The 13,697-nt window shown below is 37.3% G+C and overlaps 1 protein-coding gene across 16 annotated transcripts in view; it reads right to left on the minus strand.

Annotated features, from left to right (window-relative positions):
* MAP2 (microtubule associated protein 2) overlaps nt 1-13,697 on the minus strand; it is a 373,092-nt gene that overhangs the window by 190,454 nt on the left and 168,941 nt on the right. The gene's annotated exons all lie outside the window — the stretch shown is intronic.

A 13,697-nucleotide genomic window follows, 5' to 3' on the forward strand; every position in this document is an offset into this window, starting at 1 on the left:
CACACACACACACACACACACACACACACACACACACACACACACACTCAGGCATACAGCACAAAAAGACAGCACAGGAACCTTAATACTTAGGTTTCAAATACTAGGTCTGATTAAAAAGAAGTTTTTGGGGACTTTAGACTCCATCTGCATTGAGGACAGCAGGGATTTTTTTTTTTTTGGTTGTTTGGTGTTTTGGTAACTGAGTTTTAAAGAATATACCCAAAATTAATTATGGAAATTTTCTTACCTATACCACAAAGTAATAGATTGACTATAAATTACTGTATTGAGAGAGATACCTGCCTGTTTCTTATCAAGAATTCTAGTTCTTTGTGACTGTCTACTATTCATAAGGCAAATATTTCCCTTTTGAGAGAGAAAACAGCAGATAGCAAAGGACTAGGGACTAAAGTTGAATCATGATTTAGTGGTAATCGCTTTCCCATATTTCCACATTTATTCAGTTTGCACATTAAAGCAGAGAGGATATGATTGCCTTTGGTACTCAGGGGCTCTTCCATTCCCAAAGCTCCAAATAGGGAGAAAAATCTCTGGCATAATCAGTTTCTCCACCATGCCAGCAACTGAAATTAACAGTTACACATTCCCATTTTAAAGTGTCCTTCAGGGAGGTTAAATGAGAGGGAAATTCCCCATGTTTCCTTTGAAAGGAAATGGACAAGAAATTTGGTAAATAAAATAAGCCTCTAAACCACCCATATAATATTGCATTACCTAACAATATCAATCCAATGTATATCAAAGGAGTTGGGTTGTAAAAAAAAAAAAAGAAAAGGAGGGGGAGATTGCCAAGAAAGCTATTTGTGGTAAGTATCACTATGGTTACCAGCAATGAAAAGTAGAAAGGAAAAATAAGGGGTGGGGGTGAGGATAGAGGGAACTTGGAATAGTCAGATCATCAAAGTGGATTGAGTACAAAAGAGGAAATTTGGAGACATAAAAAAGAAGAATGATTTTCATACATCAATTTTCTTTCTTTCTTGAAATAGGTAGGTCCTTTCCATGCCTCTCTACCCTTCTATATATTAGACTACATTGGAGGGAATTAGATCTCTCCTCTAAACAACCTTTATTCCTCACCTTTTCTCGTCAGCAAATTTTACTTTCACCTATCTCCTTTCAAATTAATGACACAGTGCATTAAATCATTCTGGTAGCTGAACCCTTTGATTACCAGCATGTTATAGAGCTTTAGATCTAGAAGGATCCTCAGAAATCATTTAGTAAAACTCTCTTATAAATAACTCTGTTAAATCAGATAGTCAGTAGAGCCTTGATGAGGACCCAGGTCTGCTGCTTCCTTGGCCCAGTATTCTATGTATTATATCAATATATATGCATATATATTTGCATGTTAAGCCAATTTTGGGAATATTCTTTGTCTGCTTTGGAAATTGTTCTTTTATTTATATGAGCAACATCATACTCATCCCATAGACTAACTTATGTCTAGTTTTTGTTCAGAATTCCATTTAAGGTCAGCAAAAGTCAAGTTAATTAGATCAAATCTTTTTCTCATCAACTCTCCTGTTTCTATTCTGATAGGCATGACTGACCTTTTGTGAACTGATCTTGTAGAGTCTGAACTAAACCATCACATTCTAGACTCTTTGACTACCCCTGACATCATCCTTTCTGCAAACACGAAATTCTAGAATTAAATTTATAGCTGGGTCCTCAAGGGTTCCTCTTTGGTGTTCACAGTGTGAATCTGACTCTGACTCAAAGTAGTGGGGCCAGAGAATTAACAGTAGATTTAGTAAGAAAAGTGATAGTTTACCTTATTGATTTGCTATTTCATTCATATAACCATTGTGTCTTACAATATTTATAAAAACTTTTTGAATCCCAACCCATAGGTAAGATCAGTAACCAGACCTTCATGTTTTATATGTTTGAGTGTCTTCCCCAAACCTCTTCTCAAATAAGATACTTTTGAGATCAGTTTACCCACAGGTTGATTTGAACTACTTTTTAAAATTCTTGCTAAAGACTCAATATTTTCACTGTCTTTCAAGTATGGGTTCAATCAGTCATATTCTTTTTTTTTTCTTTTTGCCTTTTGGAGGGCAATTGGGGTTAAGTAACTTGCCCAAGGTTACATGGCTAGTTTTTTTGTGTGGGTGTTAAGTGTCTGAGGCCCGAACTGAACTCGGGTTCTCCTGACTCCGGGGCTGGTACTTTACTCACTGCACCACCTAGCTGCCCAGTTAGTCATATTCTTTAGACTGGAATCATTGTTATGTTTCATAGGGAATTTCAGATCTAGTGAAAAGACAGTGAAAAGCCACCCCAAGCATGTACAACATTCAGTAATCTTAAAAAAAAAAAAATGTCTGGCAAAGCATGATCTCTATGGCTATAGGCCCCTCAATAATTCTTGGCTTATTTTTGTCACTAAGGATTACTTCTTCAAACCAGATTTTTGGGCAAAACTATGCCTTAAGCTTAGAATTCATTTATGAGCTCAAGGATATGATATACCCATGATATATATATATGATATAGGCATCTACTGTTACAACCAAGATTGAATTCTGCTAAGGTCCCCAGTAGCAAACTAAGGGGTTGAAAGAATGAACACAGCCTCAAAAAATGCCTTCCTCCAAAGAAATTCAGTGGGAACTCCTGGTCCAATGATTAGGAATATGGCTTCACAATCTCATTTGATCTCATTCTTTTCATCCATTATTAACTAGATCTTTCTGTATTAACTCTTCTGAGGATGGTGGAAGGAGAAACTATACTTGTGATTCTAGAATGAGGGCAGAACTTTCCTCTTCAGATTCTATTTGTCTCTGTGGGGCATGCTACTAGCTTGGAAAGGCCATGCTATTAATCCAACAATGAACATCCACCACTGTTAAATACTGTGAGCAGTTTGTGGTAAGATACAATCTGTCCTTAAACAGCTGAAAGATACAAGAGATTATATCTCACATTTTTTTTGAAGGTTGGGAAAGTCTTGTCCTCAAAAAAAAAGTGCTTGCTAGGATCTTGTGGAAAGCATATAGATTGGGAGTTTAGGAAATGACCTGTGATAGAGTCAAGTAAAGGAAGGCAGACTAACATCTATAGTCAGATATGTAAGGCCCTTAAGCGCTAAACCTTCTGCTCACCACCTTCCATTCTTCTCTTACCCTGGGAAGCTGCACTGGGTGGAAATACCACTGGACTTGGAATTGGAGGATCTAAATTTATCAAACAGCACCCTTTGACCAGTGAGAAAACTGAGGCTTAGAAAAGGTAATTTATTTTGTCCAGTGTCACAAGGAAATAGGAAGTCAAGGACTTTGAACTGACCTACAACTTCACACAAGTGATCTTCTCACACAAGGTAGCCTTCTCATCAAATGCTCTGCCTCCAACAGATTGTAAACTTCTTACAGGGTAGGGGCTGTTTTCACCTGCCTTTGTATCCCAATGCTTAGCACAGAGTAGACAATTAATAAATATATATTGACTTGATTTGACTGCTCAGAGACACAGCTCTTTTAGGAGGGTCAACCTCTACAATTCAATCACTACTCCACAGTTGACTTTTGTTAAGCAGAAGACATTTATTTCACAATCTTTAAATAACTGCAGATAACTATGTGAACCCTCCCCTGGCCCCAACCACACACTTGGAAAGTATTCTTTACTACTGAGTCCTCATTTTCTTATTGACTAATTCCTCTCAGAACCTCCTATCTAAGGAAGTTCAAGCAAAAAGTATCTTCATCTCTCCCTATACTGAATTGCCAACTCATCTCCATAGATTTTTTCTGCCATGACATAGAAACCTCTTCACCCTGGAAGTTTATTTCACAGTTGGACTATTTCATAGATTGGAAATATTCTCTGCCCCTGAAGCCTCACCTTCTGATGGGTTGATTCCTCTCAAATTCTTTAATTTAAGGAAGAGGCCCAAGCCAATGAAATCTTCATCCCTCACCATAATGAATTACTGGCTCATCTTCAAAAGGACTTTCTCTACCATGCCCTTGCACATACTTCCCTCTTCCCCATCTACCCCTCCAGCTGTTTTTGAAATGTGTTGTCTTTTCCCATTACAATGTAAGCGCCTTGATGGCAGTGAAGGTCTTTCTTTTTACATTTATTTGTATTCCCAGTACTTAGTACAGTGCTTGTCACATAGAAAAGACTCAATAAATGCTTATTGACAGAACGACGGACACCAAAAATTTAACAATCTAATTCTGTATGGATTGACTCCAGCATACCCCTAGTTTCGAGTTCCTTCACCATCTTGGTTGCTCCCCTCTAGAAGCATCCAAACTTGTGAGTATCCAACCTAAAATGTTGTCCAGAACTGAACAGAACATTCAGATATAGGCAACCTGAGACTAAGTTAACTTTTTGGGGGTCATTTCATATTGTTGATTTATAATGAACTTGCCATCTGCTAAATAAATCTTTTCCCCAAGAATTGTGGTCCTCCTCCCCCCAAACCACCCCCAATTCTGGGCTTATACAGTTGGGTTTTCAAGCCTAAATGCAGTCCTTTACATTTATTCCTATTACATTTCAGACTATTAGCCTTAGCCCATCATTTCACTCTGTCAAAATCTTCTTGAAACCTAATTCTGTCATTCAACATATTAGCTAGTTTTTCTAGGTTCATGTCAGCTAAGCTTTTAAAAAACATGCCATCTATAATTTCATTTCAGACAATGACAAAAATGTTTAGTAGACTGAGGACACAGTCTTTTGGCACAACACTAGATCAGCTCTTTTTGAATCTAGCTTTTCAACTGGTCTTGAAAAACCTCTTAAGAGAGCTAAGCTTATAAAAAAGCAAACCTGGGTTCAAATCATGGCCTCTGACATTTACAAGCTCTGGAACCATACTCAAGTCAGTTAATTTTAATCAATGAGAGTCAACTCTTTAAAACTCATCTACATAAATATGGCACCAATGAAATCACAAATTCTTGACATACTGAACATGAATATGTATGTATTTAACGATACTCAAACACATACATATATAGGTCTTCATATTCCCTTTTTGAGTTTCACACAAAAAGATTTAATTTAAGCACATGTCCTTCAAAATGTGGATCACTAAAATAAGATGATTAGAGCAAAATAGACCAGTAACAGTGTACAGAGTACGAATAATGTGCTATTTTCTTTTCTGATCTCTGAGGACAAGTTAGTCCTTCTCCCAATCCTTTTCACTTACATCTTAATTCAATTCAACAACCATTTCTTAAGCATCTAGTATGTTGGCGTGTAATAGTTGAATTTCATCCCTTCTCAGAATCTAAGGTATCCTGATTCTATGTATCCCTTTAGCCTTTAATATTTTATTTCACTACCAATGGCTCTTCACACTCTTTTCTGAAAATGCAAGCTTTTTTTTTTCTTTTTGGAGGGGCAATTGGGGTCAAGTGACTTGTCCAAGATCACACAGCTAGTTTTTGTGTGAAGTGTCTGAGGCCAGGTTTCAACTCAGGTCCTCCTGACTTCAGGGCCTGTCCTCTATTCACTGTGCCACCTAGCCTCCCCACACTCTTTTCTGAAATATAAAAAAGATATCCTCTAGCTTGAAGAAAAATTGTAGTTGCTTCTTCTAGCTATACTGTAATCTTGTTTGTCAGAACTCCTCTAATAAAAAAACATCAAGATAATCTATGGCCTTTTTATTATTGAATGCAATGCCAATGTTGTGGCCTCATACTTCCTTAATCTTTTAGCTACATGGTACACTATATTTTTTTAACTCACTTTTTTACTTCTTCAACACTAAAATATCAGCATTATTCTTCAACCTCACTGTCTCTGGTCCTTTAATAAATTTCTATCCCTTGAAGTATTAATTTGTGACCTTGGCTTCTACTGTTACCTTTTTGCCAGTGACTCCAAAATCTATCTGTCTAGGCCTGGCCTTCTTTCCAAGCTCCATATCTATATCTGCCAACTCTTTCTTAGATATTTTAACTGTTAGAGAGTGAAAAAAGGGAATGGAGGGAGATTAATGGAACAAAAAAAATAGTTTGCATTATCTTGTCTGAGGGAGTCTGACTGTTATCTCAAACATTTCATTTGCAAAAAAATCACATTTTTGTCATTTTGTCCTCAAACGCATCTTCTTTCCCAATACTGCTGATTGGCACCATTATTCTCTGTTACCCAGTGTATAACACCTTTGCTTCATCTTTATCTTTCAGTCCCTCTATCTCATTATATTCTTGTATCTAGACAAGATTACTTCCTAAACATGTTAGATAAACTCTGGCATTGTTCCTTTAATCCTACCATCTTATGATCCACGTTTTAAGTCAAGAAAACAAGCATGTCATAAGGGGCCACCATTTCCTTAAAGTCACTATCTCTATACAACTATTGGGACTGTATTGTTATATATTTTTAGAATGACAATAACATACAAAATATATTTAGAAACCATAAATAAGCTCAATTACTTCTTATAGAACCATATGATCATTGATCCAGAACTGGAGAGACCCTGGGGTTGTCTACTACAACTCCTTCCATGTATAGATGAAGAAACTGAAGCCTAGGGAGGTCAAGTGACTTGTCTGAAGTAACACAGGTAGAAATATGGGTTTTAAAACCAGGTTCTCTGACCCTGTGATGAGTCTTCTTTCTTTTGTGCTGGACAGCATTAGCATTAAGAGTCAAATTATGACTCTACAAGCCTGAATTATGTGAGTCAAGTGTTACCATTTGTTATGTGAGTGAAGTGTTACTATTACAAGAGAGAGGTTTGGAAAAAGAAATTGTGGAGATAAAATGATGAATTTGGTTTTCAACATGTAAATTTGAGTTGGTAGCAGAATATCCAGGTCAATATATTTACAATTGGCAGTTGGAAATATTGAACTAAAGGTCTCGGGAGAGGTTGGGTGAAGATACAGATATGGAAATAGATTGCTGAAAGGCACAAGAGGTTGTCAAAGCAAATTGTAGAGAGAGAAGAGGGGAGAGTCAAAGACCTTAGGGAATATTTATATTTAGATGGGGAAGGTGAATGAGGAACCACCAAATGAGTGGCTAATAGTCTAGGAAGAGTATCATGACAATGCAGGATTGTGAAATTCAAGCAATGAGATGGTGTGAAGAAAAGGATAGTGATCAATAATAATAGCTGAAATTTATATATCATTGTAGGATTTGCAAAGCACCTTACATATATAATCTCCTTCTACCTTGCAATGCCTCTGCAATATAGGCATTAAAACCATTTTTAGTTCCATTTAGAGATAAAGAAACTGAAGCACAGAAAAGTAGAGTGATTTTACCATAGTAAAACAGTGTTAGAGAAGAGATTTCTAGTTCTTTCTTGGGTGGAACCTAGAACAGTATTCACTATTACTATTTCTCTGGATTATGCTAAAAAGGAGATAAGAAGAATTAATACTAAAGGAAAGAGTCCTTGATTCTCTGATGAGAAGGTTTTCCTTGACCTTGGAATATACAATATCCATATTGTGATGGGAACAGAAGTTAGAGCTGAAAAATGAGAGTGGGTGGCAAGGAAGCAGATACCTTGAATGCAAACCTTATTTCCAGAATTTGGAAGGAAGAACATGAGTCCTTTGTGCTGACATAATTGAATGTGGGTATTTTACAAATACCTTACATCCCTTTCTTTTGGACATTTTAGCACATATGCTCTGTAAAGAGGGCTACCCTATCTGGGTGGGTGGGTGTTCCTGAGTGGGCAACTAAACCAGTGAATGTGAGAGTGGAAGTGGGTGAGTGTGAAGCCTTATTTAATAGGAAGCAATACTCTATGAATCATCCAAAGGACTGAAGACACAACAGCCTGAGTTCTTTCCTGCATTTACTGACAAATTCAAATTAATGCTGACTTTTTGAATTTTTAAGTAACAAACATGGGTAAAATGGGGCAAAATAAGGTGCTGTAAGAAATGTAGGAAAATGTAGGACTGAGCCATTAACAATGGCAAATAAAGAGCTAAAAATACTCTCTAGCAACTAGATGGGTAATTTTCTTTAAACTAACTTCCTGTCCATCTTGTATTTTTCAAACAATCAATAAATAATCATTACTACTAGCAAAAAAAAGGGAGGTGGCTACAGAATAGATATAAGAACAAATTTTGGCATATAGATATAATGGAATACCTCTGCAGTCTAAGAAATGATAATTATGAAGAATTCAGAGAAACAAGGATATATTTGTATAAACTGATATGAGCAAAAAGTTAACAAAACAATATACAGAATGACTACAAAAAAGTAAATGAAAACATCAAGAAAAGCCAGCAGAACTCTATTGATTTGATGACCAGTCATAGTCTCAGAGATGAAAAAATACAACTCCATCCTCTTGATAGAGAAGAGGCAGACAAAGGTGCAGAAAGATGCAAATAAACATTGCACAAAGTCGCTATACCTTATTCTTTTTACTTTTGTTTTACTGCTTCTCTTTGTTACAAGGGAGGATTTGAAGGTAGAGCATGCATTATAGGAAGGCATCAATAAAAATCTTATTTCTACTCATTCTGCTCATATTTAAAGTCCTTGAGGGAAAGAGCAACATTTTATGGAACACTGTTTTTCCTTCAGCACCTATTACAAAAACTGCACTTAACAGGTATTTAATAAAATGCTTGTTCAATCAAGTGGAACATCACAGTGTTCTAAGTGCTCATTGTTATAGAGAGGGATGAGCAGTCACTTCTGCTTATACCATGCAGCAGCCATGTCCCCTGAGGTCCACTCTATTTTTACCATTCGATGTGACCCTGGTGATAGCCTTATCTCTGCCATTTACAAGTTCTCAAGTAATTCTCTCTTGTCCATCAGTTTTCTTTGGTGTCAGTCTTCCTTTCTAACCTGACCCCTGCCCTGCTCTCAAAAAGGGTGTCATTTTCACGTAGATGTGCCATGAAGACATCTTGTTCATCAATCATATTAACTTCCGTGAATTATGGAAAGTGATATATCCACACTCTATCCAAGTATGTGCTGGTAAATGTAACAACTAGCTCTCAAAAAAATTGCAAACCACATCTTAAGTTTAATCTACTTTGTCAAAATTCTCTCCATCATTTTCTTAAATTCAGTCAACAAATTCTGATTTCTAACATTTGCCAATTTCTGAACTGTAAATGCTCACACTGAAAATTTAACAATCTGCTCTCTCAAGCCTGTACCAACCAACTCCAGTACACCACTTACAGTACCTCAGCCACCCAGAGCATATGGCCATTCCCTAGATCTCAGCATCATCCCCAAAGCTTTATGATTTTCAAAGCTAAAATTTCTCATTTCTCATCATAACATCCTCTTCTTCCATAGCAACTTCTACTTCTTGTTTCCTGAAAATGGTGATCTTCTTCAAGACTTTAGACTCCCAATTCCTCTATTTTTCCCAATCAAATACTTTAGTCTTGCTTTTCTTCCTACACAGGTTTTTATTTGGGGGGGGAGGGGTGGGTAGGGGAAGTAGTCAAGGTTAAGTGACTTGCCCAGTAAGTGTCTGAGGCTGAGGGCTGGTGCTCTATCTATCACGCCATCTAGCTCTTTCTACATTGTCTTGATGCTAGAGATAAGTAGTTCAACCATACACTGTCATTTACCCTGATTCTCGTTGCTACATCAATCATCAATTGGAGGTAATCTCCAATATATTCCTTATTCACTAAGTTGTAGAACACTGCTAGAAGTCATGCAATCAATTGATTATAAAATCATGTTCTTTAATTTCAGTTGGGACCTTATTGCTGCACGGAAGTTCTTTTACTATATATGACTGATATGCTAATATACTTATTGCCGTGACTTCTACAAAGGTCTCCCCCTTCCTCAAATCCACTGTCATTCTATCTTTCAAGAGATCAACTCACCTCCTAATTTTGGGACAAAAATGAGTTTATCTCCAGGTCTCCTGTAGGTCTCCTACTCCATACCTCAAAACTCCTCTATACCTTCATCCATAATCTCCCATATTTGCTCTAGACTCTGAAGAAGAGGAATGCCTTTTCTGATCTTTGCCAAAGCTTATCCATTTACTTTTTACTTTGACTTTAACACCTCCCATCATTTTTATGAGTTTCCACCTTTAACCACTGATTCTTTTCAACTTCAGCCTCTCTAATGGATTCCTTCTCTAATAGATTCTGCTCTCTACATGATGAGTTTTATCTCATCCCCAGCCTTAAAAAAATTTTTTCACCTGATTCTACCATCACTTCAAACCTCAAGCTTCTATGAGGAATTGGTAGGGATCTCTAGGGCAGCTGCATGCTGCAGTAAATAGAATGGCAGGCCTGGAGTCAGGAAGACTCCTCTTCCTGAGTTCAAATCTGGCCTCAGACACTTATAAGTTGTGTGACCCTGGGCAAGTCTGGAGAAGGAAATGGCAAACTACTCCAGTATCTTTTCCAAGAAAACCTCAAATAGGATCGTGAAGAGTTGGATACATCTTAAAATAACTGGACAAAAGGGATCTCTATTTCCTCCTTTTTTTACTATCAAATTCCAAAAGAATTATTTCCAATAGTTTCCTTCCTCTCACTTCTCAGATTCTTACAATCTCTTGCAAACCTAACCTCTACCAAAACTGCTATACTAAAAGCTACCGATACCTTCATTGATAAATGATTGTTTTTGATCTGTCCTTATCCTTCTTGACTTTTTTGTAGTTTTTCACATCAGTGAGCACTTTTTCCTCCTAGATAATCTCTCCTCCCTAAAATTCCCTTGACGCCTCTCTCTTCTGGAACTTATCACATCAATGAGATTTCTCTTTCTTGGTCTATTTTGTCAGAGCATCATCTACCTCTTGCTGACAAAGAGTGGATATCCCATACCTACTGGACCTTCATTTTCTTCTTTTTTTTTCAGGTAGCCTTCTAAACTAATTGGTCTCCTTTGTATCAAGTCTCTCCATACAGCAACCCATCCTCCACTCAGTCAAGCCTTAATCTTACCATTTCACTCCACCCTATCCAGTGAGTTCCAGTGGCTTCCTATTATCTTTAGGATCCAATATAACTTTTTCCAATTGGTATTTAAAGTTCTTCATAACATGACCTCTTCCTAGAGTTCCACCCTTCTCACATTTTACTCCCCTCCACTCACTCTATGATTCAGCTATCTTACTCTATTTGCAATTGTCAGACGTGTCACTTTATTTCCTGTCTCTGTGCCTTTGTGCTGGACATCCCCCATGCCTGGCATGCTTTCCCACTCTAAGACTGAATTCAAATGATACCTCTGTAAAGAGTCCTATCCTAGTCTCTCCAATATTTGCATTTCCCTCTGAGATTAATTTCCATCTAGTTTGTATATCTTTTGAATGTACTTAGTTATTTAAATGTTGCACACATCCCACAGCGCGCACACACACACACACACACACAGCCTTTCTCTGTATTCCCAGTGCTTAGGATGGTATCTAGTAAAGAGTAAGCCTTTAATATATGATCACTGACTAAGTTACTGATTGTTCGATCATTATCTCTACAGACATAGCTTCCAAAGATATGTATATAGATAATGCCTGTATGTACAATGCACATGTGTGTATATAGGTATATGTAATGTATGGGTGTGTGTATATTTACCCACATATACATATATGTGTGTGTATGTAATATGTGTATATATGTATATGTGTGGGTATATGTACATTTACCCATATACACATATATTATATACATATATCTATAATCTCTAGATTGTTCCATATGTTCAACTGCCCAATGGACATCTCCATCTAGATGCCTCATTGATGCTTGCAACTCAACATATTGAAAATAAAATAATCCTCCTCCTTCAAACTGCCCATCCCCTGAAAGTTTCATTCCTATTCAATCATTTGTCAACGTAGCTTCTAGCTAGCAAACATGTCTCATGTCTGTCCCCTTTGCTTAGTTACCGCACTCATTCAGGCACTCCTTACCTCTTACCTGCAATGTTGTAATAACCTCCCAATTGGTGTTTCTGCCTTCCAAACCACCCTCCAAAAAGGTGCTAAGAATTTGCCTTAAGTGTAGGCTGACCACACCCCTCCTTTGCTTAAAATTCATCAACAGCTCCCCATTTCCTCTAGGATAAAATATAAACTCTTTAGCCTAAGACTTGGGGTCCTCCACAATCTGGCTCAAACCCATCTGTTCAGCTGTATTTCACATTACTCCCTTGTAGCTATTCTAGACTCTAGCAGACATTCCCCAAACTTGACATTCCTTCTCCCAACCCTGTTTACCTGCTCAGCCTCCTCCCATTACTGTAATCTATTTCCTGCTAAGTTTGGATTTTTGGAATCCTTATCTTCTTTCAAGGATTAATTCAGGTGCCACCTCCTCAGTGAGTCAGGAAGACCAGGCTCCAAGTCCTGCCTACACAAGCCATTCAATAGCTCAGTGCAGTAGGCAATTCTTTAAGTCTACAAATGAGTGGCTGATCTGCATCATTGCAAGAGGTTTCATCTTGGGACCTTTCTATATCAGCAAAGTCACAAGTTCTGTTACATATGTATATAGATATACATTTATACAATACATAAACAGCACTATGGCAAATATGGGAGCTAGAGACAAAACCAAACTGTCCCTACTTTCAGTAAGCTTACTTTCTACTGAATTTAACTGAATCTGATTCTTTTGTTTAACACATTATCTCTTATTTACTTTTGTTCTACCTTAGAGATTTAATCCAGCAGAAAGAATTTTAAATAACAACATTTAATTATCTCTTCCTAAAGCAGAAAAGATATGAATCAGAAAGAGAAAAAATTTAGAGCAAGAGAACATAATTGGGACAGAGCTGATCTGTAGCAATTTCCAAAATTTTGAGACATTATAAATACTGTCTCCTTCACTGACTCTTTATCCTCTTCCAGATCCCTTAATGAGGGTTTTCCCCAAGGGTCTGTCTATGGCTCTCATTCATTCTCTTTATGTACTTTTTCCTGGAAATCTCAAGCATCCCTTCCTTATATTTCCACAACTACCTTAACACCCATGTTCTTATCTGTTCTTATCTTCAGTCCTAACTTCACTTCTAATCCTCCACACTTGCATCTCTAACTATCTAAAGGGCATCTCCATCTGAATGTCAAACAGGGACCTCCAACTGAACATGTCCAAATTGAGCTCCTTATCCCTTCCTTTCTATTCCCCCTCCCTACAACATGTACCTCCTTTGCACTTCATGGAATCACAGTTAGAATGGACCTCAGAGGTCTGGCTAAACTCACTACATCAGCAATCTATTAATCAAGTATTTATTTAACACCTACTAGGTTTCAGGCACTGTGTTAAGAATGGGTTTGCAAAGAAAGAGGGCTGGCAGTCCTCTTTGCAATGTAACTACAATTGGTCATGCAAGGCTTTTTTTTAGAGACATCTAGGGGGAGGGAAAGGATTACATTGTAATTCAGACCACTCCAATATGTATAACCCTAATTGTCAGAAATTTTTACCTTACATGGAATCTAAATGTTTATCTCCTTTATTGCTCTTAACTCTCCCCTCTGTTGCAAAATAGAAAAAGTTTAAAAAGAAACAGAGACATCTTTTCATGCTACCTACAAAGATACCATAAGAAAATGTATTGAATACTTTGTTGGAGACAGTCAATGTGTATAGCACAACTATGGTCTACTGTAGTAATGGAAGGAAGGAAGGAAGGAAGGAAGGAAGGAAGGAAGGAAGGAAGGA

Source organism: Petaurus breviceps, unplaced genomic scaffold (genome assembly GCF_028583685.1).
Source record: "Petaurus breviceps papuanus isolate PSGF00001 unplaced genomic scaffold, PetGlider_PUasm1.0 90903, whole genome shotgun sequence".
Taxonomy (NCBI): domain Eukaryota; kingdom Metazoa; phylum Chordata; class Mammalia; order Diprotodontia; family Petauridae; genus Petaurus; species Petaurus breviceps.